The sequence below is a fragment of the Acomys russatus genome, chromosome 16 (assembly GCF_903995435.1).
Source record: "Acomys russatus chromosome 16, mAcoRus1.1, whole genome shotgun sequence".
Taxonomy (NCBI): Eukaryota; Metazoa; Chordata; class Mammalia; order Rodentia; family Muridae; genus Acomys; species Acomys russatus.
Genome location: NC_067152.1, coordinates 39169257 through 39194954, shown reverse-complemented (window position 1 = coordinate 39194954; position 25698 = coordinate 39169257). Strand labels below are relative to the sequence as shown.

At 48.0% G+C, this 25698-nt stretch overlaps 1 protein-coding gene and 1 non-coding gene across 2 annotated transcripts in view; one reads left to right on the top strand and one right to left on the bottom strand.

The window, feature by feature from the left end:
* Slc39a11 (solute carrier family 39 member 11) overlaps positions 1-25698 on the top strand; it is a 407103-nt gene that overhangs the window by 307884 nt on the left and 73521 nt on the right. The gene's annotated exons all lie outside the window — the stretch shown is intronic.
* Positions 4453-4578, bottom strand: LOC127200902 (U6atac minor spliceosomal RNA). Its single transcript, XR_007832120.1, has one exon. It is a non-coding gene; the product is annotated as a U6atac minor spliceosomal RNA (small nuclear RNA).

Below are 25698 nucleotides of genomic sequence, written 5' to 3'. Positions count from 1 at the left end.
GATCTGAGTTTGCATCCTCAATGCCCATGTAAAGCCAGGCATGCCAGGGAGTAGCTGTAATCCCAGTGTTGGGGAGGTGGAGACGGGAGGACCCTGGAATCTCCTGCCAGCCCACCAAATCAGTGAGTTTCAAGTTTAATATGAGACCTTATTTCAAAACACAAGATGGGGAATAAGTTGAGAAGATACCTGTATCAACCTCTGACCTATACACCCACATACCCACACATGTGTACACACTTGTAGTGCACAGGTAAGCCAAAATGGAAGGAAAAGGGATGAAGACGAAAAAAGGAGGGAAGAAAGGAGGGAGAGAGGGCACATAGTAAATGGTGGTCTAACCCTTTTGGAACCTCTTGAGGTATGTTTGTCCTAGTACATTGATGCTTGTGTACTGCCCTGAGATTCTCTGCTTAGAAGCTGCCTCTGGGACCCCTGCTCATACACCCCCATGTCACTTTCCCTAGCATCTTCACTTCATCCCACCTCCCATCTGGATATGTATCTTATCTTCCTGCTTTGTAGGAGGAAGGGGTCCATGACAGATGTAGAAATCACTGTAAACTCCTGGCCATCGAGGAATATCCTGGGTGCCTTCTAGTGCTGAAAAGTACCTCAGATCTCCTCCTGAAATTTTTACCTCCTGGAAATATTTAAACACTTGGGGGCATGATGAGGGGCCTCGTCCTGGCACCTAGGACAGCTCTTCTATCTTGATGAAAAGACAGGATGTGAGGTATAAAATAAGACATGTGTAGGAGGGCATATAGCACATTTGCCTTTGAAATTGGATTATATTTACAGTAAGATAGGAAGATAAATGTAAAATTCCGTTGGCATGAGCTGTGGGGTATCTGTCTGGAAGAGCTGGGATCGAAGGCATCTGCAGTTACAGTGTTAACTAAGAATAGAATGTTCCATGGGCTCATCTGATATGTACAAAGGCTTTGTTGAGGCTCTCCATATGCTTATGCATAGGATAGGGAGATGTTTTCATCAGATTCTGGCTCCCAGCTCCTTCTTATTATTTTCCTGTCTACAAGATTATACCACATGCCCTCAGCTTATGTCCACGTGCTTAGAGGGGTGGTGTATATGCATATGTGCGTGCGTGAGTGTGGAGGTACATGGAGGCCAGAGGCTAGCCTTGGATGTCACCCTTCAGGTGCTTGCCCATCTTGTTTTTTGAAACAGGCCCGGAGCTTGTTGATTGGCTAGCTCTAGGGATCTAGAAATCTAGGGATCTCCTTCCAAATACTGGGATTACAAATACACTCCCCTGCATCCAGCTTTAAAAACAGAACAGAGCAAAACAAAATATCCATGGGTTCTGAGGGATTGAACTCAAACACTTCGTCGTCTAAGCCATCTCTCTAACTTAGGAACTTGTGTTTCTTGGGGTTTGTGTCCTGTGAGTCTAAGTGCTTTAATTCTAGCTGCAAGGGAGGCAGGGTGTGATCCTGTCTTTGACACTCTTTGTCCAGCTGAAACCCTATTCCTGGGAAAGGGGGACAGAAGGATGGAAGAGGGACTCAGTCTCCCACATGCTGTTGTGACTTCTTAGGTCGTGTTACTTTTCTCAGTGCAGCCAAACACCTGACAAGCTGCAACTCAGAGGAGAAAGGTTTAGCTCAGCGCACCTCTTTAACGCGCAGTCCATCATGGCAGAATGGTGACAGGACAGCTCTCGGCCGTGGGGGCTCGAGTCTGTTTGGTCACATCCGAACAGATCAGGAAGCACAGACAAGACAGGAAGTGAAGCTGGACTATCAGCCCCAAGGTCCCACCCCCACCCTCCACCAGCAACCCACTTTCTTCACTGAAATATTTTTTTTTCTTCTCAATTGTTAGCCCCTCACTTGTATCCTCCCATTCCTCCCTCCCTCCCTCCCGCTTTCACCCTATTCCCCTCCCCTAGGTCTGTGACCAAGGGGGACCTCCTCCCCCACTATATGGTCATAGGCTATCAAGTCTTCATCTTGGTAGCCTGTGTATTCTTTCTTTGAGTGCCACTGGGCCTCCCCACCAAGGAGAGGTGGTCAAATATGGAGCACCAGAGTTCATGTCAAAGTTAGTCCCCACTCTCCATGTAGCTGTGGAGAATGTCCTGTCCATTGGGTAGATCAGAGTAGGGGTTCGATGTTTACTATTGTATTGTCCTTGGTTAGTGCAGTAGTTTGAGCAGACCCCCCTGTGCCCTGATCCACCCATCACAATGTTCTTCTTGTAGGTTTCTAGGACCCTCTGGGTCCTTTTATTTCCCCATCTCCTATATTTCTCTTACCTCGAGTCTCAGTAGGATGTCCTCACATCTATCCCGATCTCCTGGTAAGCGAAGACTTTCGTGGGACATGCCTTTTGGGCTAGTGCCCAATTATAAGTGAGTATATACCGTGTGAGTTTTTCTGCTTCTGGGTTAACTCACTCATTATGATCATCTCTAGTCCCATCCATTTGTCTGCAAATTTCGGGATTTCCTTGTTTTTAATAGCTGATAATAGTATTCTATAGTGTAAATGCACCAGTTTCTTTATCCATTCTTCAACTGAGGGGTCTTCATTGAAATTTTACCTCCTAAGGATTTCACAGCCTCCCCAATCAGCACCAGGAGCTGGGGGCCATGTGTTCATATGTGTGAGCACAGGAGCCAGAAGGAGACGTTTGACATTTGACCCATGACATGAGTTATATGGATGGGGTGGAGGCAACACAGAGTGGACAGCACCTAGCCATTGATTGGCATGAGGATCGAGGGATAAAAACATCCCCCGCCCCCTTTCTGTAACTTAGGAAACCAATGCTGGTCTCAGGGACAGGAAATGCATGATAAGGGAAGTAAAGGAGTGGCAAGGAAGTCTATGGTTGGTGTTGTAATATTGATAAATAGAGATGCCACACGACAGATCTCGTATGACAGCTTTCTTGTGGGACGGGAAGGAGAAAGAGGGGAGAAAGTGGAAGGCACCTATGATAGACTGATAGACAAAAGGAGAGAGAGAGAAACCAGAACAGAGGAGGAAGGGACCTAGTCCTTTTATAACGTGACCCAGTGCAGAGCACATATGTCTTGTGGCTGATGATAATGTGTCCTGCTGTCCCGGTTTCCTGGGGCTGTCTGTGGATATGCCTGCTGTCCTGCTGTTGTTGAGTCCCCTGGGGCTGGCCGTAGAGGTGCCGGATTGCTAACACTTAGGATGTATTGCTATGAGCCTCTTAATGCTGCCTTGGGGAAAATAGTCAGCTCTTGAATTTGGCACACAGCGGGCAGGACCTGGCCAGGGACTGGAAGAGGCCAGGTGACCTAACTTACTAGAGGGCCTTCCCACAGGACCCTGACTGCTCCCTCCCTGCTTGTCTTCATCTACTTGGCTTGCTCCAGCAAAATGCTCTACAATCCACACCTCACGGAAACCAGAAAGGACTCCTTACAGCTCTGGAAGCCTGGAAGACCAAGACATGGAGGTAGCAGATTCCGTGGCATGTTCATAGCTGACATTTTTGCTGAGCCTTCACACGGTGGGAGAGACTGTCAGGTTCCCTTAGGCCGCTTTTAGGAAGACGCTTAAACTCATTCCTGAGATCCCGACAGCCGAATCATCTCCTCAGGCTCCCCTCCTGATAACTCCACCACCAGGCTTAGGATTCCAGGGTGTGGATCTGGAGAGGAGACCACCCATTCAGTCTGTGCCATCCCCAGGCTGGGGTCATACCAAGCTCCTCCCCTTCGACCAAGAAACCATACTTTCTGATGATGTCATTCTTGTGTGAGTGGCAGTTCTTTGAAGAGTCCTTCTCCTGCCCTGGTCAGTTCCTTCACATCCTTTACCCTCCAACTGCAGAGCCACCTCCCAGTGAAGGAGCCACATGCAGGCGGGAGACACATCTCGTTCAGCTTCAGGTCCCAACACAGCTGAACAGAAGGACACGGCGGCCTTTCTGAGTCCTGAGGGTCAGCTGACCTCCTCTGAAGCGCAGAGTTTCCTGTGAAGAGCAGAAATGAATGCCTCGTTTAATAAAACAAAAGCTGACTGAACTAACTGCAGGAGCAGAGGGAGCAGGGAGCAGGGCCCTCTGAAGGGATCTAGTTATTCCCTCACTACAGAGTGGTGCACTAGAGAGCAGTGTGCTGAGGGCTGATTCAGCACATCCCACTATGAGGGGACAGGCGTCTCACCTGCTGTCCATAGATGAACAAGGCAACTCTCGAGGCCCCTGAGACGGACAGAAGACAGTCCTGGGAGGCACGTTGGTGTGGAGGACCAAACACAAAATTCAAATCAATCCAATTTTGTAGCGTCAGACAAAACAAACCATGATTTTATCCTCGAAGGAGAAAAAGGAGGGTGCCTTTCAGAAGGGCAGAAAAGATATAGGTTCATTTGAGTTTGTTTTATGAGGTAAGGCATATTTTGGAAGTCCACGTTTTTTTAATATAGTTTATTAATTTATTCATAAAAACAGTGCTTAGATGGCACAAAGTAGGTGGCAAAGCCTTAAACATATGCGTGTTGTTAGGCCCAAGGGCCTCTTCCATCCTTGTCAAGGAGAGTGCTAACCTTCTCTCCTTTCATACAACACGGAAGTCCACATTTTTAAAAGATGAAAAATAAGGTATGAAACATGAAATATGTGCCACACAACAGATATGATATGTAGAGGTTTATTATATGAGCATTGTGGAAGGAGAAGGAAGGGGCCACCCTAGAGAGAGAAAGACAGACAGACAGACAAACAGACAGACTGAGACAGAGGAAGAGAGAAACAAGAGGAGAAAGGTAAGAGAGTAAGAGAGAGAGAGAGAGAGAGAGAGAGAGAGAGAGAGAGAGAGAGAGGTGGGGCGGGGGGTTGTCCTTTAATATACTCCTAGGCAGGACACACCTAGTGGCAGGTAAGTAATGACCTCACTGATGCTAGATTGACTGGGGCTGAACACTAACACACATGGCAGGCCAGAATTAATTTAAAACTTTTCCTTTTTTGTCAAGTTGGCCAGACTGCAACTTAAAGATCCAACTAAAGTCTGTGAGAGTGACCCTCAGTATTCCATAGGGGGCTGGGGACCTGCAAACTTCTTTCTGTAGAAACTTCACTAACAATTGAGACACTTGAGGACATAACTGCTCCTAGTGTTAATCCTGTGGTTCACAAGAGGAAAAAAACAAAAAAACAAAAAACAGTTTCACTATGCTGTGTCAAATTTGAAGCAAGTTTTAATTACATACTGACCAGGATGGACTTTGGTCAGGACCACTCCCTGGAATTCCCAACTGAGTAGTGAGGAGACAGACATGTGTTACAGGAGCTTTGAAGGACAAAACCATAAAGCCACTGTTTGTTCCCATGTGGTGGTGTTATTTTCCAAGAACTACAACTCCCAGAATTCTAGGAGGTCACCTGGTCTTTGGGCAGGTGGGGCTTACAAGTTGACTTTGGGTCTTACACTAGGTATAGGTGAAGAGGTTTATTGTACATATCAGAGAGAAAACAGCCTGAGGCATCTGTCCAGATTGAACATGGCCATAAGAGGAGGCGGGTAGGGGAGAGTGAGAAAGAAAGGGAAGAGAGTACCTGGGAATCCGGAGACCAAGAGGACATATAGCCAAAATGGCTGGGTTATATTTGGATCAGAGAAGCTAGGGGACAGGGTGCTCAGGGGCTGGAGGGGTTCCAGGTAGGGGCCTGGGGGAGAAGTACTGAGGGGAGCCAGGACTCTGTGACAAGCATTGGTCAGTGCTGAGAGGGGCCGGCAGCCAGCACCTGCTTTGATATGTAAAATAGGCACCTCAGGCATAAGTTAATGGGGGTGCAATACATCCCTTTTGCCAGAGATAAAGACAATGATTCCTTTCAGCAAGTAGGAGCTATCTTAAGTCCCTGAGAGAGTGTTGGCTTTTGTCTAAATGTCAGACTTTGGAAAAGGGATTTCTTGAGACCTAACACTGGGGAGATGTTCCAGATGGTACAGTGCTTGCTGTGGAAGCATGAACATAGGAGTTTGATCCTCCAAAACCCATGTAAAAAAGCTGGGCCCGATAGCATGCATTTATTATCCCAGCCCCCTGGGAGGGGAGACACGTGGCTCCCTGAAGCTCCTGGGCAGCCAGCCAACCTAGCCTAATTGGACAGCTTCAGGCCCATGAGAGACCCCACCTTAAAAAACAACATGGACAGTGTCTGTGTGGCCTCCACCTATGTGTCTACGTGTGCCTGCACACACATGTAAACCCCACCCACACAAATGCAAACACACCAATGCAAACACGTACACGTGCACACACACACACACACACACACACACACACACGCTTGGTGGGGCGGTGTGTGGCTCTCTTACCGCCTTTCTCTGCTTCCCTGTACTGTCTGGTAGCTTTAAGCTGCCCCAAAAATGCGTACGGCAAGAGTTGGGCTGAGAATGTCAGTCACCTGTAGCTGCTGTAACAAGTCCTATGAACATGACAGACGTACCACCTCGCAATTTTAGGGTGAAACACCAAATTTGAGGTGTCAATAATAGGTTTTTCTTCACTGAGGAAATAAGCCAATTTAAGCTAAATTAAAATTAGAAAATGCCGCTCCCCAAGACCAGCTCCAGGAACGGTGAAGAGGAGAGAAGAGAGGTGGATCTGTGGTAGGGAGAATTGAGCAGGCAGTGAACGGCTGGTTAGGGAAACCAACCGTTGGTTGAACAACCAGCTAGAGGAACTAGTTGTTGAGGAACGGAGGAAAAAGAAATCCTTGGAGACTCAGGCATATGTGGTACAAGCTGAAGGTGTTAAAGCCCCGGAGAACTTTTCTTCTAGCTCTTTGTCTCCGTCTCTGTCTCGCTTGCTGTCTGTCTGACTCCTTGCTCCTTGTTTGCTTACTTGCTTGCTGTCTTTCTATCTAATATCTCCTTGCTTGCTGCTGCTCATCTTTCTAATTTTCTTCTTTCTGTTCCTCATCTCTCTCTCTCTCTCTCTTTCTGTTCCCCATCACACTCTAGCTTTCTCTCATGTCTGTTAACTTGTTTTCCCCTTCTCTCCCAGTCTTTTATTGAAATGAAATTCAATTTTTTTCATTACAGATTACATCATGAATTTTTTCCCCATCTTTTACAATTACTAGGGCAATCAAAAATCAACAGAGTAACAAGGAAATACAAAAAGTTCTGTAACCTACAACAGAGCATACAACAAAAATCAATCAGTTTTCAAGCAATGGTCAGCATAACCTGATCGTTATTTTTTTAAACAATACCAGGGAAAGTTCAATCACAAATTTCCACCGGCTAAAGCCAATGTGTTTACAAGATGGTCATAGCAACATAGCTTGAGTAAATGTTCTCTCAAGAAAGAACTTAATCTACTTATAGTCCCAGACCAACAGGTGTGCTATCCGAGACTAGGCTAACTGCCAAGGAGTCCTCTATTGTAAAATATCTATAAAGCATGATGTTCCAAGCCCACCTTCTGTTGCTCTCAATGCAAATTCTAAGGAAACGTTTCTACAGGTAACAGTATCTAGCCAGGTACTGTTATTTCTAGGTCTTAACTTTCTTACATGCAGTTTCTGCTTGGGTGCTCACAATCAGAGCAATAAACGCTATCATTGTCTCAAGCCTTTGGCCAGATGCCCTCCTTCAACATTCTCTGTGGGAAAAAGTTTTCCCTGTATGAATTTCCTTAGGGTTGAGAAAGAAAGAGAAAAAACAGTTTTAGGAGAAATAGATTTCTAACAACATTACACCTGTGCCATGCATGCATAACGTTTAGGGGCAGTGGTGATCAGCCAGAGATCTTTGGAACTTTGTCAAGCAAAGCCTCAACAGCTGTTCTAGATGTCTAGTGATTGTCTACGACAATAAAAGCCCAGGTTTATTGGGGGCAGCTCTTGAGCAGGTTCACTGGTCTCAAAGAATGAGACCAGGGAAATGGTGGGAGGAGAGAAGGGGGGGGAGAGAGAGAGGATGGGGGTGGGGAGAAAGAGGAGGGGGAGAAGAAGAAGGAGGAGGAGGAGAGGGAAGGGAAGAGAAGAGAAAAGAAGGGAAGGGGAAGAGAGAAGAGAGGAGAGAGATATCTGGGGTGGCTGGTGAGGCCCCTTTTATCCTCAGCACATTCCTGGCACACCTGGCAGAGGCAGGTGATGACGTAAGCAGTTGCTAGTTCCCTGAGAGCAGGCCAGTGGAACTGCCTGTGTACTAACAGGATTAGGGTTAGGGGTCCCGGGTTTGAAACCCAGCAATCGGTAGGGCTGATGTCTTCTGGGGATTCTAAGAGGGAGTTGTGCTGCCTGTATTCCAGCGCTGGGGCCTCCTGGTAGTCCTCAGAGTTCTTGGCTTGCAGGCACATCACTTCTGTGTCTGGGCCTGAATTCTCTATACGTCAGGGTCTGTTTCCGTCACTTTCCTCTGAGAGCTGTATTGGATCTAAAGCCTATCCTTAGCAGTGCTGATCTCGTCTCAAGGTCCTTGCTTTTATTACATCTGCCAAGAGCCAAGTTTCTGTTCAGCTCATAGTCACAGAGACAGGGCTAAGGCTTAGCAGAGAGAGCGAAAGGATACACTTCAACCCACTGGGGACAAAGGCGCCTTTTTTTTTTTTTTTTTAATCAATAGACTCCTTGTGACTCTTTTCCCCTAATGGTGCTGGATGGAATGTGAAGGGACGGCTCAGGTATGAGGCATCTGTTCTCTGAAGACATTACCATCTTGTGTCTAATGTTGATAGCAGCCTCTCTCCAGTTCCCGCATAAGCTCAGGCTAAAGGAGAAATGGTCAAAAGTAGAGATGGCTCAGGGTTAGAGCACTCGCCCTGCAAACCTGAGGACCAGAGTTCAGATCCAGAAGTCATGTGAATACTGAGCCGGTGTTTGGCCCTGCTGTAATTCCAGCCTCGGAAAACGGAGACAGGCGATCCCACGGCAGCTGGCTAGCCCTGTTGGTGAGCTCTGGGTTTGAATGGAGACCCTGCCTCCATGAATAAAGTAGAAAAGCTATGGAGGATGACGCCTGCCATCAACCTTAGTCTCCCATATGTACGCACATAGGAGTACATACACATGTTCACACACACTCAAAAACATGCATATACATGTATGCATACCACATACACATGTGAAAGCCTTCTCTGTGGACTTTATGGGTTACTGCCTTAATGGGAAGAGAGTGGCCAGAGGAGGCAGAGAAAATGTCCCTTGTACGAACAGGGCAGAAGCCTAGTCTATAGCTTCACTCTTACGGCTGTGTGGTTCTGAATGCCCTTCACTGTGGACTGCATGTATAGCTGAAGTACAGGCTGGGGACCATAAGAGGCTGCAGGCATGCACCAGGAGGGTATGAAGTTCCTTCACCTTGACATTGTGCCCTACCAGGAAGAGGCAGGAGAAAGTTGGTGTTGCTCACAATGTCAGAGCGTTCCAGTCCATTATGGCAGGGAAGCTATGAAGGACAGCTTTCTCATGGCCATGGGGCTGTGTGGTAGAGGCTATTCAAATCACAGCAGTGACCCAGATACTAAGGCCTGGCCTAAACCTGTTGTAACCTGCTTCCTCTGCTAGGCCTCCTAAAGCTTGGCTGTGGGAAGCAAGTGTTCAAAACATGCACCGGGGAGGGTGGGGGGGGCATTTCAGAGTCAAACCATCACATACACACACACACACACACACACACACACACACACACACACACAGGCATGCATGCATGTGCATGCACATGCCTGGGCTCCTGCATGGAGGCCAGAGGTAAACCTTGTATGTCATTCCTCTAGAGCCATACTTCTCTGTCTGTCTGTCTGTCTGTCTGTCTGTCTGTCTGTCTCCCTCTTTATTTCAAGACAGGGTTTCTCTGTGTAGCCTTAGCTGTCCTGGAGTCCCTTCGTAGACCAGGCTGGCCTTGAACCCACAGAGATCCACCTACCTCTGCCTCCTGAGTGCCAGGATTAAAGGTGAGTGCCACCACAGCCTGGCCCACCTTGTTTCTTAAGACAGGGTTGCTTATCGTGACCTGAAACTTCACAATTCTTCTAGGTTGGCTGTCTGGACCCCCAGGAATCCTCCTGCCTCTACTCCCCCATGTGTGGAATTACAGGTGTGCCAGCTCAGGACTGTTTATTCGGGTGCTGGGGATCAAACTCAGATCCTCATCCTTGTGTGGCAAACACTTTGCCACCCGAGCCATCGCCCAGTGCTATTCTTGCTTTCATTGTAGGAGCCTAGTCTAGCCCATCCTGTGCCCCAGAATGGAAGATATTTATTCAGCTCAGCCAGGTCTATAGAAGGGGAGGCTCGCTCTTTGAACTCAGATGGGGAGCAGGAAAGGGGATAGGAGGTTTGTGTTGTCCAGGAGAGAAGTCAGAAAACCTAATGCCCTACAGTACTCAAGACTTGACCCATACCAGACAGAACTGCTTGGCCCTCAATTCTATTTATTCTCAGTTTTTGTCCAATTCCTATGGACTCAGTCATCTCTTTCTCCAAACTTCATTAGGTTAAGGAAAAGAGAGAGAGAGAGAGGAGAGAGAGAGAGAGAGAGAGAGAGAGAGAGAGAGAGAAAAGAGAAGAAAGAAAGAAAGAGAGAGAAGATAGAGAGAGAAAGAGAAGAGAGAAGGAGGAGAGAAGAGAGCGAGAGAGAGCGAGAGAGAGACGAGAGAGAGATAGAGAGTAAATATGCAGTGAGGCGGTCTCGGGGACAGGGCCTCCTGATAACAGAGACAAGAAAGCAGATGCCCAGATGCTAATGAGGTGGGTGGGAAATCAGCCTCTGTCTGCCTTGCAGACCAGCTAGGGACAGCTCTAACAAGGACCTGATGTCCTCTCCTGTTCCATGGTGACCTAGGCCAGCACCATTTCATGTAGTCACCCAGTAATTAATGTTTCCAAGACAATCCTGAATCATCAGTGCAGAAATTAAATAAGATTATGGATGCAGGAAAATGAATGCCCTTGGGAATGACTTCTATCGACATAAAGGAATATCAGTGTGGAGTGACAGGGCCCTTGGCTATGGGAGAAACCAGACTAATTGGGCTGTCCAACTCTTCTGTGGCTCTGAGGCAGCCCAGCAAGGCTGTGCTCACTCTGTCAGGGTGTAGGGGTCACACACGCATGCACGGGCAGGCCACAAGAAAGCAGAGGTGGGGAGTTGGAGTCTTGGGGTGGCTGCTGGCTGCTTCCCCAGCAGAGCAGAGCCCCTGTGATTGTCCCCCTGTGAAGTGACTGTTCAAATACTGAATCCCTGCCGGATGAGCGTGACAGGTACACAAAGCATGGTGTCTCCGAAGCCTCTGTGGTCATTGTATTTGTTCCCCAGAGCTCCACAGCGAAGGACTGAAGGACCGCCAGCTGGGTGACTTGAAAATAACAGAAACACCTTGTTCTCAGGCGCTAGAGTTGAGAAATCTGAGAAGGTGTCAGCAGGGCCAGGCTCCCTCCGAAGCCTCTCTGAAGGCCTCATCCTTGGACCCTCTCAGTTCTCGGTGGCTGTCATCAGTCCCCAACATACTCATGAATGACTCATGGCATCCTCCCCTCCACCTCCCACATCTTCCTCTGACCTGCCCATGTGCCTCTGGAGCTTCATGTCCTCTTATAAGGACTGTGGTGTTGGGCATAAGACCCTCCGTACTCCAGTTAGGCCTCCCCTTCCTCTGCAAAGACTATTTCCAGGGGCTGGAGAGATAGCTTGCAGGCATAAGGATCTGAGTTTGATTTCCTCAGAACCCACATTTTAAAAGCTGGACATGGTGGCCCACACTTGCAATCCTAGCCCTGAAGAGATGGAGACAGATGGATCACTGGTGCAGACACAAATTTGAGGGAGATGCTATTCAACCTAGGACATTACTTCCTGGTGTGATATACATTTTTTTTTTTTAAGGGCAGGGTTTTTCTGTGTAGCCCTGGCTGTCCTGGAGCTCAGAGATGCACCTGCCTCTGCCTCTGGAATGCTGGAATTAAAGGCATGCACTACCATGCCCAGCTTATGTATAGTTTTTTCATACGGATCCTTGCCAAATAGGCCACGCCCACCTCACCTCTCAAGTCCTTCACATCTTGATGGCCAAAGGAACCCTGAAGCGTCTAACTGGGAGCCATCCTTTGGGTTAGAGCTCTTGCCCTCCTGACGCTCCGGGGATGCTTTTGTTAGTACTAAAGCATCAGTGTAAGTGTGTTCATCCACAAGAGATCCCAAACCCTGATCGCGACCTGCGCTTTAGACTGTAGATCTCCAGGACCTTGGTTATTCTCTAAGTACCCAGACCAGCTTATAGAGGAGAGAGGTGATGTTGGAGGCTGGAGAGATAGAAGGTTGGGTCTGAAAAGTACCGATTGTGCCAGCAGGAGGACCTGAGTTCGATCCCAAGTTTACAAAAGAAAAAGCTGGGCGTCATTGTAGTGACTGTTTGCTCACAGCTCTGGGGAGGGGAGACAGGCTAGGGTCTGGGACTGGTTGGCTGGCCAGCCTTGCCAGTTCTGCAAGTTTGCAGCCAGTGAGAGACCCCATCATAAACAAACAGGCAAAGAAACAGAAAAAAAAAGGTGGGCGGCTGCTGACCATGACATCTGTGCTTGGCCTCTAGTCTGTTGTGTTGGCCCCCCCCCCACATTGTTTCCCCACCCCGCCCAACACACACCACAAACTTGAAGTCAAAAGAAGTTGCATGTCAATCAGGTGCTCAGGAAAACCTCAAAGCCTGCACCCAAGTTCTTACATTGACAGATGGTCATCAGATAGACACCTACCAGGGTGCTATTGGAAACCATAGTTTCAGCTGCCTCAAAACACTCAGTTGCTACTTGTGCAATGGATTAGGTGAGAACTTCTTTGGGGTGCCGCTGTGAAACAGAATTAGACCATGAGTGCTGGTGTTAGGGATTGCCTAGAGAGCCCCTCTCCCGTGTGGCACCATCATGGCATCACAAGTGATTGATTAAGTAAACAGAATGAGCCAATTGGCAACAAAGCTATAATATATAAATGCAGAGTTATTGGAAGCGGCATAGAAGGGGAGGAGCACAGGCTGGGCGTGGGGGAAGGGAAAGAGTGAGGGTAGGGAGGTGGGGAAAAAGGGAGCCCTGGAACCAAAATGCCTGGAAGCCCCGCCTCTAGGTAGAGGGCAGGCCATGCCAGCCACGCCCTGCAGCAGGACCTAACAGCAGCTTGTCTCCTGGGTTTGCTCAGTATCTTCCCGTGTTGTTTTTGATAGTTTACACTTGGGAAGTGTAAAGTATTTGGGGAAGGGATGGAGAAGGGAATGGAAGCAGTGAGCTGAAGGTCCCTCACAGAATCAGAGCATCTGTCAGGGTGGGCTCCTGGTGGACCCCTACTGTAGTGCCTCAACTCTACCATCTGGTACTTGTGGGCTCCTGTCCTGGTCAGCTGTCTTGTCATCACATCTCCCTCCAGCAGGGGGTCTGGCAGATCTGCAGGACCCAGTTCTTGCCAGATGAGACTAAACTAGAGACAAGGCCAGGTCCATGAGATCTGCCTGAAAAAGACAGGGAGATCTTAATGAATGTCATGGAGGTGTTTGGGGGACCTTGGTGCAGACGCAGGATAAGAATTGTATGCAGCCTACAGTGGCTCAGAAATATCCACAAGACAGAAAATCAGCCCATCACCAAGAACTCCATGGTAAAAGAGAAAGCTCGGGGTCCCATCAAGATCTGTGATAGGTTTAACCCAGTCCCTGGGCTTAGAAGGGAAATGACTTGGTCCTCTAAGACTGCCCATAAAAGGCATCTCAAGGCACAGGCCAGCAATAAGGAAGAGTGTCAGGGGAGTAATAAAGAAACCTCCAGGAACAGCTGTAAGCAGTTTCCAGAGAGGACTTGTCTAAGGGAGGAAGGCTGTGACCTGAGACTTGGTGCACCACAGTGTGGGGATCCAGATGGGACAAGAAAAGAAAGAAAGAAGCCTACAGCACAGGCATTCTCACGCTGGCCAGCATGACTTGAGGTGTTTGCCACCCAGCCATGATAGACTGACACCTCCGAGGCCATTGGCCAGAGCATATCTTTCATCCCCGCCAGCTCACAGCGATGCCCACGTCTGACTACCATTGAGGACCCAAGCAGCCCTGGCCCCCTGGGTTGTCTCTGCCAGTTCTCTGGGCTTAGCAGTCCCCTCGAGAGCTCTTTGGTTTACAGAAAGCAGAAATTCCCAGTTCCAAACGCTTGCTGTGGTCCCAACATCTCCTGCCGTTCATAAACTCCTTGGAGAGGCCAATTATTCGCGTCTTCAGGGCCTTCTTGACATGTACACCTGCCCAAAGTCAAGGTCAGACTTTTTTTTTTCTTTTTTCCTTTTAACTTTACAGATCAGTGAGAGTCAAATTATTCAAATGTTGTTTTAATGGTTAGGGTGGTCGGGACCAACCTGCGCTTTTGACCATGCTGCAGAACACAAGTGCGCGTGTGCAAGCCTGCATGCGTGCATGTGTTGGAGGAAGACAAGCTGGTTTCTCAGTATGGCAGGTACATTCAAAGTGGTGGGCACTTTGTGGCTAAGTATGCCTCTCCCAGGGTGAATGTCAGGACACTCGTTATTACTAAGATGTTGCCTTGACCCAGCTCTGCCAGATCTCAGCACACCGTTAATGTTTCTTTCTGTTTTATCTTCCTCTTTTCACCTGTTCTTTCTTTCTTTTTTTAAACCATGCTTTCTTTTATTTCACAAGTCCGTGCCATTCCTTCAACCACCATTCCCTATACACCTGCTGAGAGTTAAGCCCCAAGCTGTGGGCAGGGCTATTATGCTGCCAGCTAAGCCTTAGGATGTGGGCAGCCCGTCTGTTGTAAGGACACCAACCCAACTGGTAGGCAGTCGGTGACTCATGCACATCTGCCTTCTCCTTCCCTCTGCTCCTCAGCCCTGCCCTACTGACAGGGGTGGGGGGTGGGGGTAGGGGGTAGGGGGTTGGGGGTGGGAGGGGTGGGGCAGGGGGCGTGGTGTTTTCTTCATCATCTTCTTGCTTCACTAGAATACTAGACAGCGGCAAGCAGGCTCAGCCATTGTATGGCTTTCTGAGCTCTGGACATGGAAATTTCCCAAGACAGGGTCATGGTCCCTAGCCTCAAGCAATTTGGAAGCAACACATAAAATATTCAGAGAATTATTTGGGTTTTTAAAAAAGTTTTCTTATATGAATATATTGTGTGTTGAGCACACTTTCCTTCTCACTCCTACGTCATATCATTAGTCCCCTTTGTCCCCTAGACAGTGATATTTCTTTCATGCCACATATGCGTACATGATTTTGCGAATTTATATAAAAATCCAGGAACCACACATGAGAGACAGTATGTAATATTTGGGGCTGGAGAGATGGCTCAGAGAGTAAGAGCAGTGACTGTTCCTCCAGAGGTCCTATGTTCAAACCCAGCAACCACATGGTGGCTTGCAACCATCTATAATGTGCTCTAATGGCCTCTTCTGGCCTGCAGGCATACATGCAGGCAGAGGACTGTATATATAATAATAAATTAATTAATTTAAAAAATACAATATTTGCCTTTCTAGCATGAAGACAACATTTTAACATTTTTCTTTCTTTCTTTCCCTTTTTTTTTTGTTGTTTTTTTGGGGGGGGGGTTTTGTTTGTTTGTTTGTTTTGTTTTGTTTTTCCGAGACAGGGTCTCTCTGTGTAACAGCCCTGGACTCACTTTGTAGATCAGGCTGGCCTCGAACTCACAGAGATCCACCTGCCTCTGCCTCCCGAGTGCTGGGATTAAAGGCATGTGCCACCTGCCCGGCTCCATTTTCCACTCTTAAGTAGAAATAGTTTCTGTTAATCCTGCCTCAGGAGACAAATATATAAATGACTAGAAGGTCGTGATACCTGTTACTATGATTGATCCGGAGGTTCTGGTGCCCAGAGAGTCCCAGGAAGCCTGGCCATGTCTGAGTCTCAAACCTGTGGAATAGTTGTGAGACTAGTCTGTCATGAAGAAAAATAAATATAACGTGGATGACGGGAGCTACAAAATCGTCCCCCATGGGTGGAGGGCCAGGAGCAGGGAAACTGTTACCATGATCAAAGCTAGTCCTGCTGAGGCCTTCTGAATGTGGACCTCCGATGAAGGCTTGTGGCCAGCCCTCCCTGTGCCCATTCTGTTGGAAAGGACTCAAGGGTGAACGGAGAGCCCTCAGCAACGGCTCACTCTTTCAGGTGTGAAAACAAACCTACTTCCTTGCTTTAGCTAGAGAAGGGCGTGGTAGGGTAAATGGCAGAGAGTCCCTTCTGCTCCCTGTCCCGGAGAGAGATCATCCTCCTGGGAGGAGCATATGGACATGACCCTTTTCACATCATCTCCATCTCTCTCTCAGAGGACAAGCTTATTATATTTGTTAAGTTAACATGGTCACCTTGACCATGACATCTGAAAGATAAAATCATAAAATCGCTGTCGACAAACAACACATCAATTTTCCCCTCCTTTCTGTATTGTAGGTGGCCTCAGCCATGGCTGGTGTCCAGTACTGTAGTCTTGTTTTATTGGGATCCCCAGCCAGCATGCTTTAGTGCCCATTGGCATGTCTTCTCATTGGACCTGGAGAACTGGCATGGCTCTAACTCTCCTTCTTCTTCTGGCTCATTCTTCTAGCACCTTGAATGATTCTCCCTCTGTGCATCTGGGCTTCTGGTCCCTCATAGCTCTCTAGAAGGTGTGGTGGGGTAAGTTTATAAAATATAGAACAGAAGCCGGCATGTGTTAAGACTAAGTGATAGTGCCTATTATTTCCAATGGCATTAAGATCAATTATAGCCAAATTATCTACGTCTAATAACCCCTTACAGTTCACTCATGTGCAGAATGTGGGCAAGTAGCAACCTGCCCGCTCCTAAAATGGCCCCTGCTCCCCATCAGCAAACCGTGGGTAGCACAGGCTGAAAAGGAAGGTTGAAAAGATCTCAAGCCATTTATTGCTTGGTCAGAGGCATGCTTTCCCCCGCAGAGCAGTCATTGGGTGTGTTGTTTGGTTGGCCAGCATAGTGGTTATCATCTCGGCTGCTAAGAGAAACAGGTGTCAGAAAGGGCTTAGACATGTGAGCGATTGACTGGGCGACACAGGGAGGGACCAGGGGTTGGTGAGCTGTGAGAGGAGAAGTAAGTAGAGAGGCCTGGAGAGGGAGTCGCTGGACCACAGGAAAGCTCCCAGTGTGGTCCCATCCAGCCCAGGTGAGATGGGTCCCTTGAGAGGAGGCCCACCTTTGATTTGAACCTGTGATGGTTGTGAGATACTGTGCTGGGGCCGAGGGACCACACCTTGGGCCACTAGAGGCTAGAGTGTCTGCGACAGATGGAAAATGGACTCTGTTCTGGAACAGTCTGCACTGTGGTTTGAGTGTGGTGCAGGGTGATGAGGAAGGAGAAGATTCATCATGTATCCGTCACAGGATACCGTCCTTGCAGCCTGAGTACTGGCTGCTCCTTGCAAGCCAAGTTAGGTTTTGCTGAAGAGGTCGAGGCAGGAGAAGCACCAGAAAGACGACTTGTCATGTGCAAAATTAGCCGCTTGCCTCTTAATAATGGCACCCTGGAACAGCCTGAATGCCATCAGCTGGTCCCTGTGGGCCAACAAGGAGACCATTGTTCTGACACACGGGCGATGTCTGCTCCCCACAGCAGCACCATTGCCATTTTGCCTACACTGTCTTCCCTCGTCACCTAATATTGTAATCTCTTGCTCTCCTTTTTAAAGTTTTAGACTTCACCCATACTAGTTATCTATACTTTTGGAGACACAGTACCTCCCTGAAGCTGGGGCCTACTGATACAGCAGGGCTGCTTTGCAGTGAGCACCAGGGACCCTCCTGTCTCCAACGCCCCCAGCCCTGGCCTTACAGATATCTACAGATGTTGGGTTATATGCAGGGACTGGGGATCCAAACTCGGGTCTTTATGCTTGCGTATCAGGCAGTTTACCAACCAAGCCCTCTCAGCACCCTGAGGAAACCTTGTCACATATCCCCTCACTTGATTGCCTACCTCCCTCCCTTTTCTGGAGTAGAGGCCACCAGGACCTTTGACCCTTAGTGACTCACAAGGTGGGTGAGATGATGTCACCAAGCACCGTCTTCTTTCTTTGCACTGTAAGGATTGCATTGCTTCTACACAAAAGCTCGGGGTCCAGTTGATAACAGTTCCTAGTGCCTTGGTGCTCTCTAGCCCTAGTCTGCCTGTGCTGCAGATCAGCGCTGTGCTGGCCCCTGGAGGAGCTGAGGCAGGCTGGTCATTTGAGTGCAGAGTAGGCTTTTAAGGTTTGTTAAAAAAACAAAAACAAAAACAAAAAACCAAACTTCCTGTTATCTTGCTCTCCCAGCATTGTGTTAGTTATGAGTCAAATGGCCTTTGGTGGGAATGGAGAAAATAAATCTGTCTTTGGGGTGCCTTAGAATACAGAGATAAAAAAGACAAACCTGTTATTGGCTTAAACTGCGTTGTGGCCAACCTGATTTCACATTTGTGTTGGTGACCTCATCTAGATTCTAGAAGGAAAGAAAGGCACCCAGCTGTGATGGGCAGGGCTTCTGGACCTTCTGGCTGTGGCTCTCAGCATGCCATTGATGGGAACCCCTGCCAGACTAAGGTGATTCCATTATCAGTGGTCACATGGCCCTCTCTGGCTTATAGAGAGAGACACTGGGTAAAGCTTCTGTCCCCACCATGGATACTGAGTGTTCTCTCTCTCTCTCTCTCTCTCTCTCTCTCTCACACACACACACACACACACACACACACACACACATAATTATTGCACTGCAAATTATAGGTGTGTAACACTTCTGTCGTAGCACCAGGTGTCAACTCCAGAGCTTGGTACGAAGGACCCCGCATCCACTGTCTGTAGCATGTATACCTGCCCCACCCATCACTCCATCCAGCACAGTCACACAGTCATCCCATGACTTCTCTCACTTCTTATAGCATGAGACAGAAGCCACCAGGGCCTCCTTGGGAGAAAGAGGGTCCTTGAAGGGTACGTGATTGCTGAGAGCTGTGGGAGGGAACTCCAGGGGCAGTGGTGCTCACCTGTGGTCCCAGCTACTTAGAGGCAAGGAGAAGGCCACTTGAGGCCAGCAGACATAGGCTGTAGCGAGGTAAGCCATCAGGTGCCCATCTTCTAGAAGTAGGAAGACTATCAGGTTGCCTAAGCAGGGGTGAACTTGCCCAAGTCAGAGAACTGTGGGAGGAAGTCTGTCATCCAGGATGAGTGAATTTTCGTTTATGCAGTTTATGTAGATACAAGACTGTCAGGGGGAGGGCAGAGGGGCGGGGGCAGCGATGAATCTGAACAGCTCAGAAAATACTTAATTGTCTGAGTTCTCCCAGGCAGTGTTTCCTAAAACAAGTCCCCCACAAAGAACAGGTTTTGTGAGGCAAGGCATTGACAGGTGCTGTGTAATACAAGAGTGCTCTTGTCAACCACACTGAGGAAGCAGCTCAGCAGGATTCTCCTCTCCACTGCTGGGGATCTGAGGCTGTGGAATGTTCTGGTGGGTTCCCACCCTTTGAGAGAACAGCTGAGGCTTATAAACTCATTCGTGTGTGCTACGTGAGATTTTTCTCTTATGATTTTAAAACAACGGTTGTATAGTCTAGGGATGTAGCTCAGAGTTAAAACTGTCGCCTAGCATGCCTGAGGGTCTGTGTTCAGTGACCAACCCCTCCAAAAAATGGTTATGAGATAGAGGTGTAAGAGATCGTGTTCTTAGGATGTGTGTGCCCCGAGTTTAATCCGCAGCATCAATTTTTTTAAGTGGCCAATTAGGAATAACTTCATATTAAACCTAACATTTGCCAAATGTTTCTAGTGCTCACAGATGTGTCTCCAGTGATCTCCAGTCATCTTGGTCACTTTCTCATCAATGTGACAAAACGCCTGACGAAAGCAACATAAGGAAGGAAGGGTTTATTTTGGCTCATGGTTTGAAGGGCTGCAGCCCAGCATGATGAGGAAGGCGCGAGCTTGAAACAGCTGGTCAGGTTGGGAAGCAGAGAGAGAAGAATGCTGCCATGAAGGAAGGGAGGGGCTGCAGAGAGAGAGACAGAGACACAGAGAGAGACTGAGACAAACACACAGAGACTAGGAGAGACACAGAGAGACAGAGATGACAGAAGGAGAGAGAGAGAAAGGTATTCCAGGACCTCAGCCCATGGAGTGGTGTTGGGGTCATTTAGGGTGGATATCCCACCTCTGCCTAATCTAGACAATAAGCATGCCCAGAGGTTTGTTTCCATGGTGATTCTAAACCCTGGCAAGTTGACATCAGATTAAGTGTCACACTAGAACGTGAGGCGCTGCTGGGCGCTGCTGGAGGGGAGTGAAGAAGGAGAAGGGTTCCTGTGCACGACCTCTGCCACACTGCGAGGCTCGCCCCAGTGACTTCCCACTCTAGGAGAGCCTACTGAGGCTTGGGGTCATAAATTATCTGGGAAGACAAAGTCTTCATCCACTGGAGGTCATTACTTTCTTCTTCCTGAGGGAGCTGTAGCCTAGTCGAGCCTCATCTGAAGAGCTACTATGATTAGGAGTGAGTGTGAATGCCATGAGCCACTCAGATGGAGTCGGGACTGCCTCGGAAGCCTAGCTGTTCTTCTGTGCTGGTGTTACGTTGAACAGATCTGCAGAGTGGTCAGAGTGGTCAAGAGCAAAGTGATATTCAGCTCCTACAAGGGGAAACTCAGCATCCAGGGGCCCCTCTGTCCTCACAGGAGAATGGAGCCCTGATCCCTGATGGGTGGTTGACCCTGTGTCTTCACCTCCTCAGGATGGAAACTGTGCCACCCACCCTCCCTTCTCTTGCTTGCTTCCCCCTGTTTTTTGATTGCATGTTGACCTCAGCTTTGCATGTAGCATGGCAAAGAATTGCAATGCAGTCCAGTTCTCCTTCCCTATGGTTGCAGGGTGATGGCTGAAACTCCTGGACCAGACTCATTCCTGATCTATGGTCAGTCTCAGACAAGTGAGAGGAGTGGAAAACTGAGGCCCAACAGACATGGCTGCCAGACATTGTGTACCCACCCCCCTCCAAAAGTCATGTGATCTTTATTTGGCTCCATCTTCTTATCTTTAAAGTACAGATTGATTGTATCCCTACCCCATGGTGGTTGGAAGTTAACAGTTGAAAATATGAACTACAGTAGCTAAAAAGTCATGAGTTACTCAAAAGCCACACCTCCCTCCCTATCACTTCCTCCCTTGTCTGCCATTTCCTTTGAAATGCTTACCAGGGATTGAAAATTAGAATCATGGAGTAGATTAGATTAACTAGTTTTATTTTCCTTCATTTGATTGGCTTCCCTGGGGGCATGCATTCTACAGTCTGTGCTAATCGGAAACAGCAGATAGAGGGAAAGAAGCTCCAAGCCAGGGATTCTGTCAGAAGGAGCAGGTTCTTAGGAACTGGGCAGGTGTCCTTCCAGATGATTCGATGCTGGGATTTTCCCAGTGGGAAGGTTGGAAATGGATTGGCTGGTGCTCTAGTCTCCTGGTAGGGGGTGTGGGGAGTGCAGCCTCCTGGGGAGGGCGGTGATTTGAGTTACCTGCGGTGGTGGGTCTAAGATAGCAGGGAAAGTGGACACTGTGTCGCTGGCTTCTTTGATCAGGAAAGTACTATGCTCTCAACAGAGGTGGAGAGGGTGTGTCCAAGGCTGATGGAGTCGCCCCGCTAGCATCCCAGGCATCCTTTTAAGTGATCACACAGCAGGGGAGTCTTCAGTGGTATCCCTCACATTTTTCCTTTAGCAGATGAAGCGTTGTTGCTGGAATGTGTAGGTGGCTGAGGCTGGACATTGGCTATGATTAGCCGCCCTAGGACTGCTCCATGTCCTCACAGAGTCCAAAGCTGTCTTTGTCGTCATGCCCCAAGCCCACTTCTGAAATGAGGGAGCAGTGGGCTTGGACAGATCAGAAGGTCTCTCTGCATGGTGCGCATCATTTCCCCTGATGTCTTTCCTAATTAGCACATGCTCAAGTGCTGCACAAAACCCATAGGTTGTGAGATTTGTCCAGGCAGACGCTAAGCAGAACCCCTTAACCAAAGAAATCAGGGGCTTATGTTCCTCACGTGCCTCTGACAGATTCACTCTCAATGTCAACTATAGACATCTATTTTATATACATGTGTGCACACATAAATATGTGCTGTATACACGTGGATACATATGCGTTTACCTATCCGTGTAAAGTACATAAAAATACTAAATATACACTATATACACATGTGGATACATTTGTATTTGCCTAACAAATGAGTATACATAAATGCTATAGAGATATGCACATGCAAATACATACATACATACATACACATATACATATATGTATAGACATACAAATATACATATCAATAGGCATATAAATGTAGATATGCATTTGTGTCATGTATATTTGACGGAAGCTTCTCATCAAATGCTTAGCACATAGTCAACACACACTGCAGAATTTACATGGGCAATGCCATCTCCCTCTCTCCGTTTTCATGTTTTGTTGTTTTGAGATCTTGTTTACGCCTGTGCCAAATATTCCCGGAATGGGCAGTCCTTGTCACAGGTTCGCGCAGGTAGCTAACGATAAGCAAGGCCTTCTCATATGAAGCCCAGAGCTGCCCACCAGCCTGCTCTTGATTGGCTCTAAATCCAGAACTTACATTTACTTTTCCTTAATTTATTTTACACTTACTTATTGATTTTGTTGGCAGGAGAGGGGTATGTGTGTGGAGGTCAGAGCATAGCTTCAGGAGCTGGTTCTCTCCCTCCACTGTGTGAGTCCCGAGGATCCAGCTCGAGTCATCGGGCCCAGTGAGCCAGCTCGCCCGTCAGCTTGCACAGGTTCCTTTCCTTACATGTCACATGTGGGCTTGATCCGGCTCCTTTTCCGGCCCTGGTGACTATAGCACGTTCCCTCTGTCAGGCCCCTTGTGTTCTTGGCTTTGTGCTCTCTCTCGCCTGATTGTCCCCGAGTCTCCACTGGAGCTGTTAATGTGCATGCTGCACAGACAACAGCAGCGTTGCTGGCTAAGTTCTGCCCATCTCCTCCCAGGAGTCACAAACTCATCGTTATGCACCTATGGAGAGCAGTCAGTTGGGCAGTTGGGAATTCATTTCACCGCACCTTGATGCCACCACTTTTACGAAGTGTGTTCATGTAGTGCTGTGAGACCTGAAAGACACGTGGAACTTTATTTTTCTCCTCTATATCGCTTCACAGATAAAAATCCAATCAAAAGGATGTTGTTGTTTGAAACATTGCTGAGGATGAAGCAATGCGTGTTTTCCCTCCGCTTCCACTGGCTTGCTTGAGGAGCTCACGAGCCAGGCTTAATTTTTGATGTATATATAATTTTTTTTCTGTTTTGCATATGGTGACCACCAACAACTTGTTGTGTAAAGAGAAGTGCACAGTTCGTTGTGTGGAAGTACACATGCGTGTTCAGGCCAAAGGTCAACCTCAGGTGTTTTTCCTCAGATGCTGAGCATCCTGGTCATTTTGAGACAGGGTCTCTCACTTGGATCTGGGGTTCACTCATTAGGCTAGCTTGCCCTGTGCATGTCCCTGCACTTGGCTTTTTAAGTGTGGGTTTCAGGAATCAAACTCAACGTTTGAGCAGCAAGCACTTACTGACTGAGCCACCCCCCATAAGCCAACGGTCTCTTTAGTTTGTGTGCCCCGTATTTTGCCTTCATCTTTGACAGCCAGCTGTTTTCTTTTCTTCCAGAATCACTAATATTTACTGTACTTTCTACAAATTTATTTTATTATTGGTGTCATCCATAATTTATTTCAGGCCCTTATAAGATGTCCCAGTTGGTGTGTACAAATTAGGAGCAAGCGGCAATGAATCTAGACAGTAACACCTTTTAACTATGTGGGAGTTGTGTCTCCAACACAGTGGGAAGGCCAGGCAGTTGTCAGTCTGGGAATTGTTAGGAGATCAAACGACAGACCTGCTAATGGTGCCAGATACGGGCTCCATCTCCGGGTGCAGCCCTTAAGTCCAACCTTAAAATGGCTGTTTGCTCCCCTAACATTGATGCCACTGTTGTGCCAGCAGGCATATCATGTCAGGCTAGTCACTGTGGCTCGCAGGGCTCACACCTGAGTCTGACTCATGATAACCTGTCTTCTCCAGGAGCAGGCGTAGCACCTCCCAGCACTATGAAAGCTAGCCAGGAAGGATGGAGCCTGCAGGCCAGTACCAGCCTGATTTCCCCATGTTCTGTGAGTCGAATACAAGACAGCTTCACCTTCTGGCAGACCTGGAAGGCTTTGGTGGGATGCGAATGAATATAATAAAAAATATAGACATTGTAGGAAATTCTCAAAGGATTAATACAATATAATTTTTAAACGGGAAAATATCGAGTTTCATCTCCTCCTTTTATATACAGTCTAATTCATATCTTTCCCTTAAAAAAAATAGTAGCATGTGTAACTATTGTGTGGCTCTTTGTTTGTTTCCAATGAGAATGTAAGATAAAGCATTTTTATGTGCCTCGAGTCTCAGAAGTAACCTTGAGAAATGGGGTTCAAATATATGGAGATGGTAGCAGCAGACACAGCAGGGATGTTAATGAGGGTCTGAGTGGGGCCGGGGGTGAGGAGGGGGGAAGCAATGTCAGGCTGGAGCTGGGCAGAACAGAGGAAACAGGGCAGCAGCATCTTCTGGCTTCCTGTGCCTCCAGGGCCCACCCGAGGTCCTGAGACCCTAGCGTTTCTGGGTAGATTGATATCCATGGGACCAGGATAGCTCTCTGCGTTCTGGCCGCTTCCTCCCAGTTCCTCTGAGTGTTGGGAGCTCTCCAGACAGCTTCCCCTTAAATGTCTTGTCACGTGCAACTCAGGCTACCAGCAACTGTCCTCACCTTTTGGTGCCCCATCAGTTCCTTTTAAACTTTTGAGTTGATGCCACTGTGCAAGTTTCTCGGACTTCATCTTGTCATGACCAGCATGACTATGTCCACACGGGACCACCTTGAGGAGAGGGGTGGCTGCTTCCTGCCTCCCTGGCACCAACAAACTGCTGTAGCAGGAGGTCCCTTTGTTCCCACTGTTTATCTCCGGGTGAAATACTGACACTTGTAAGGAAAAAAAAATACTCCTATCCCCCAAGCACTTTTGGGCTGCTGCCTGACCTTGGAGCAGCGATGCAGAATGGCGACTGAGGCTTCAGACTGTTTTCCAGCCTGGAGTTTTCACATACTGTGGTGCAAGGCAAATCCAGGGCATGATAAATGAACCCGTATCTTAGGTTATTCATCATCCGGAAGGAACTGCCAGGCTCTAATTTTATTCAAGGGTCCTCCAAGGAGGTTCAAAACAAATCCTTTCTTCTCATTTTCTTCAGGTCAGGACTATAGAAATTACAACAACATAAATAAGCTCCCTGTTCCAACACAGCCAACAGTCATTTGGTGATTCCTCACGCTGCCGCCAAGAGGGCCTGAAAGTGCAGTCACAAGGTTCCCACCTTAGGTTGCTGTGTGTGCATGTGTGCGCACACTTGCACACGCGTGCGTGTATGTGTGTACATGTGTGCTTTGGTGCACATGTATGTGTGTATATATATACATATACACACACACATACATACATACATACATACATACATACACACATACATACATACATACATAGAATAGGCCAGAAGACAACCTTGGCTGTCATTCTTCCAGGCCACAGTTTAACTGGCCGTAGTTTAACTAATCTCTCTCTTA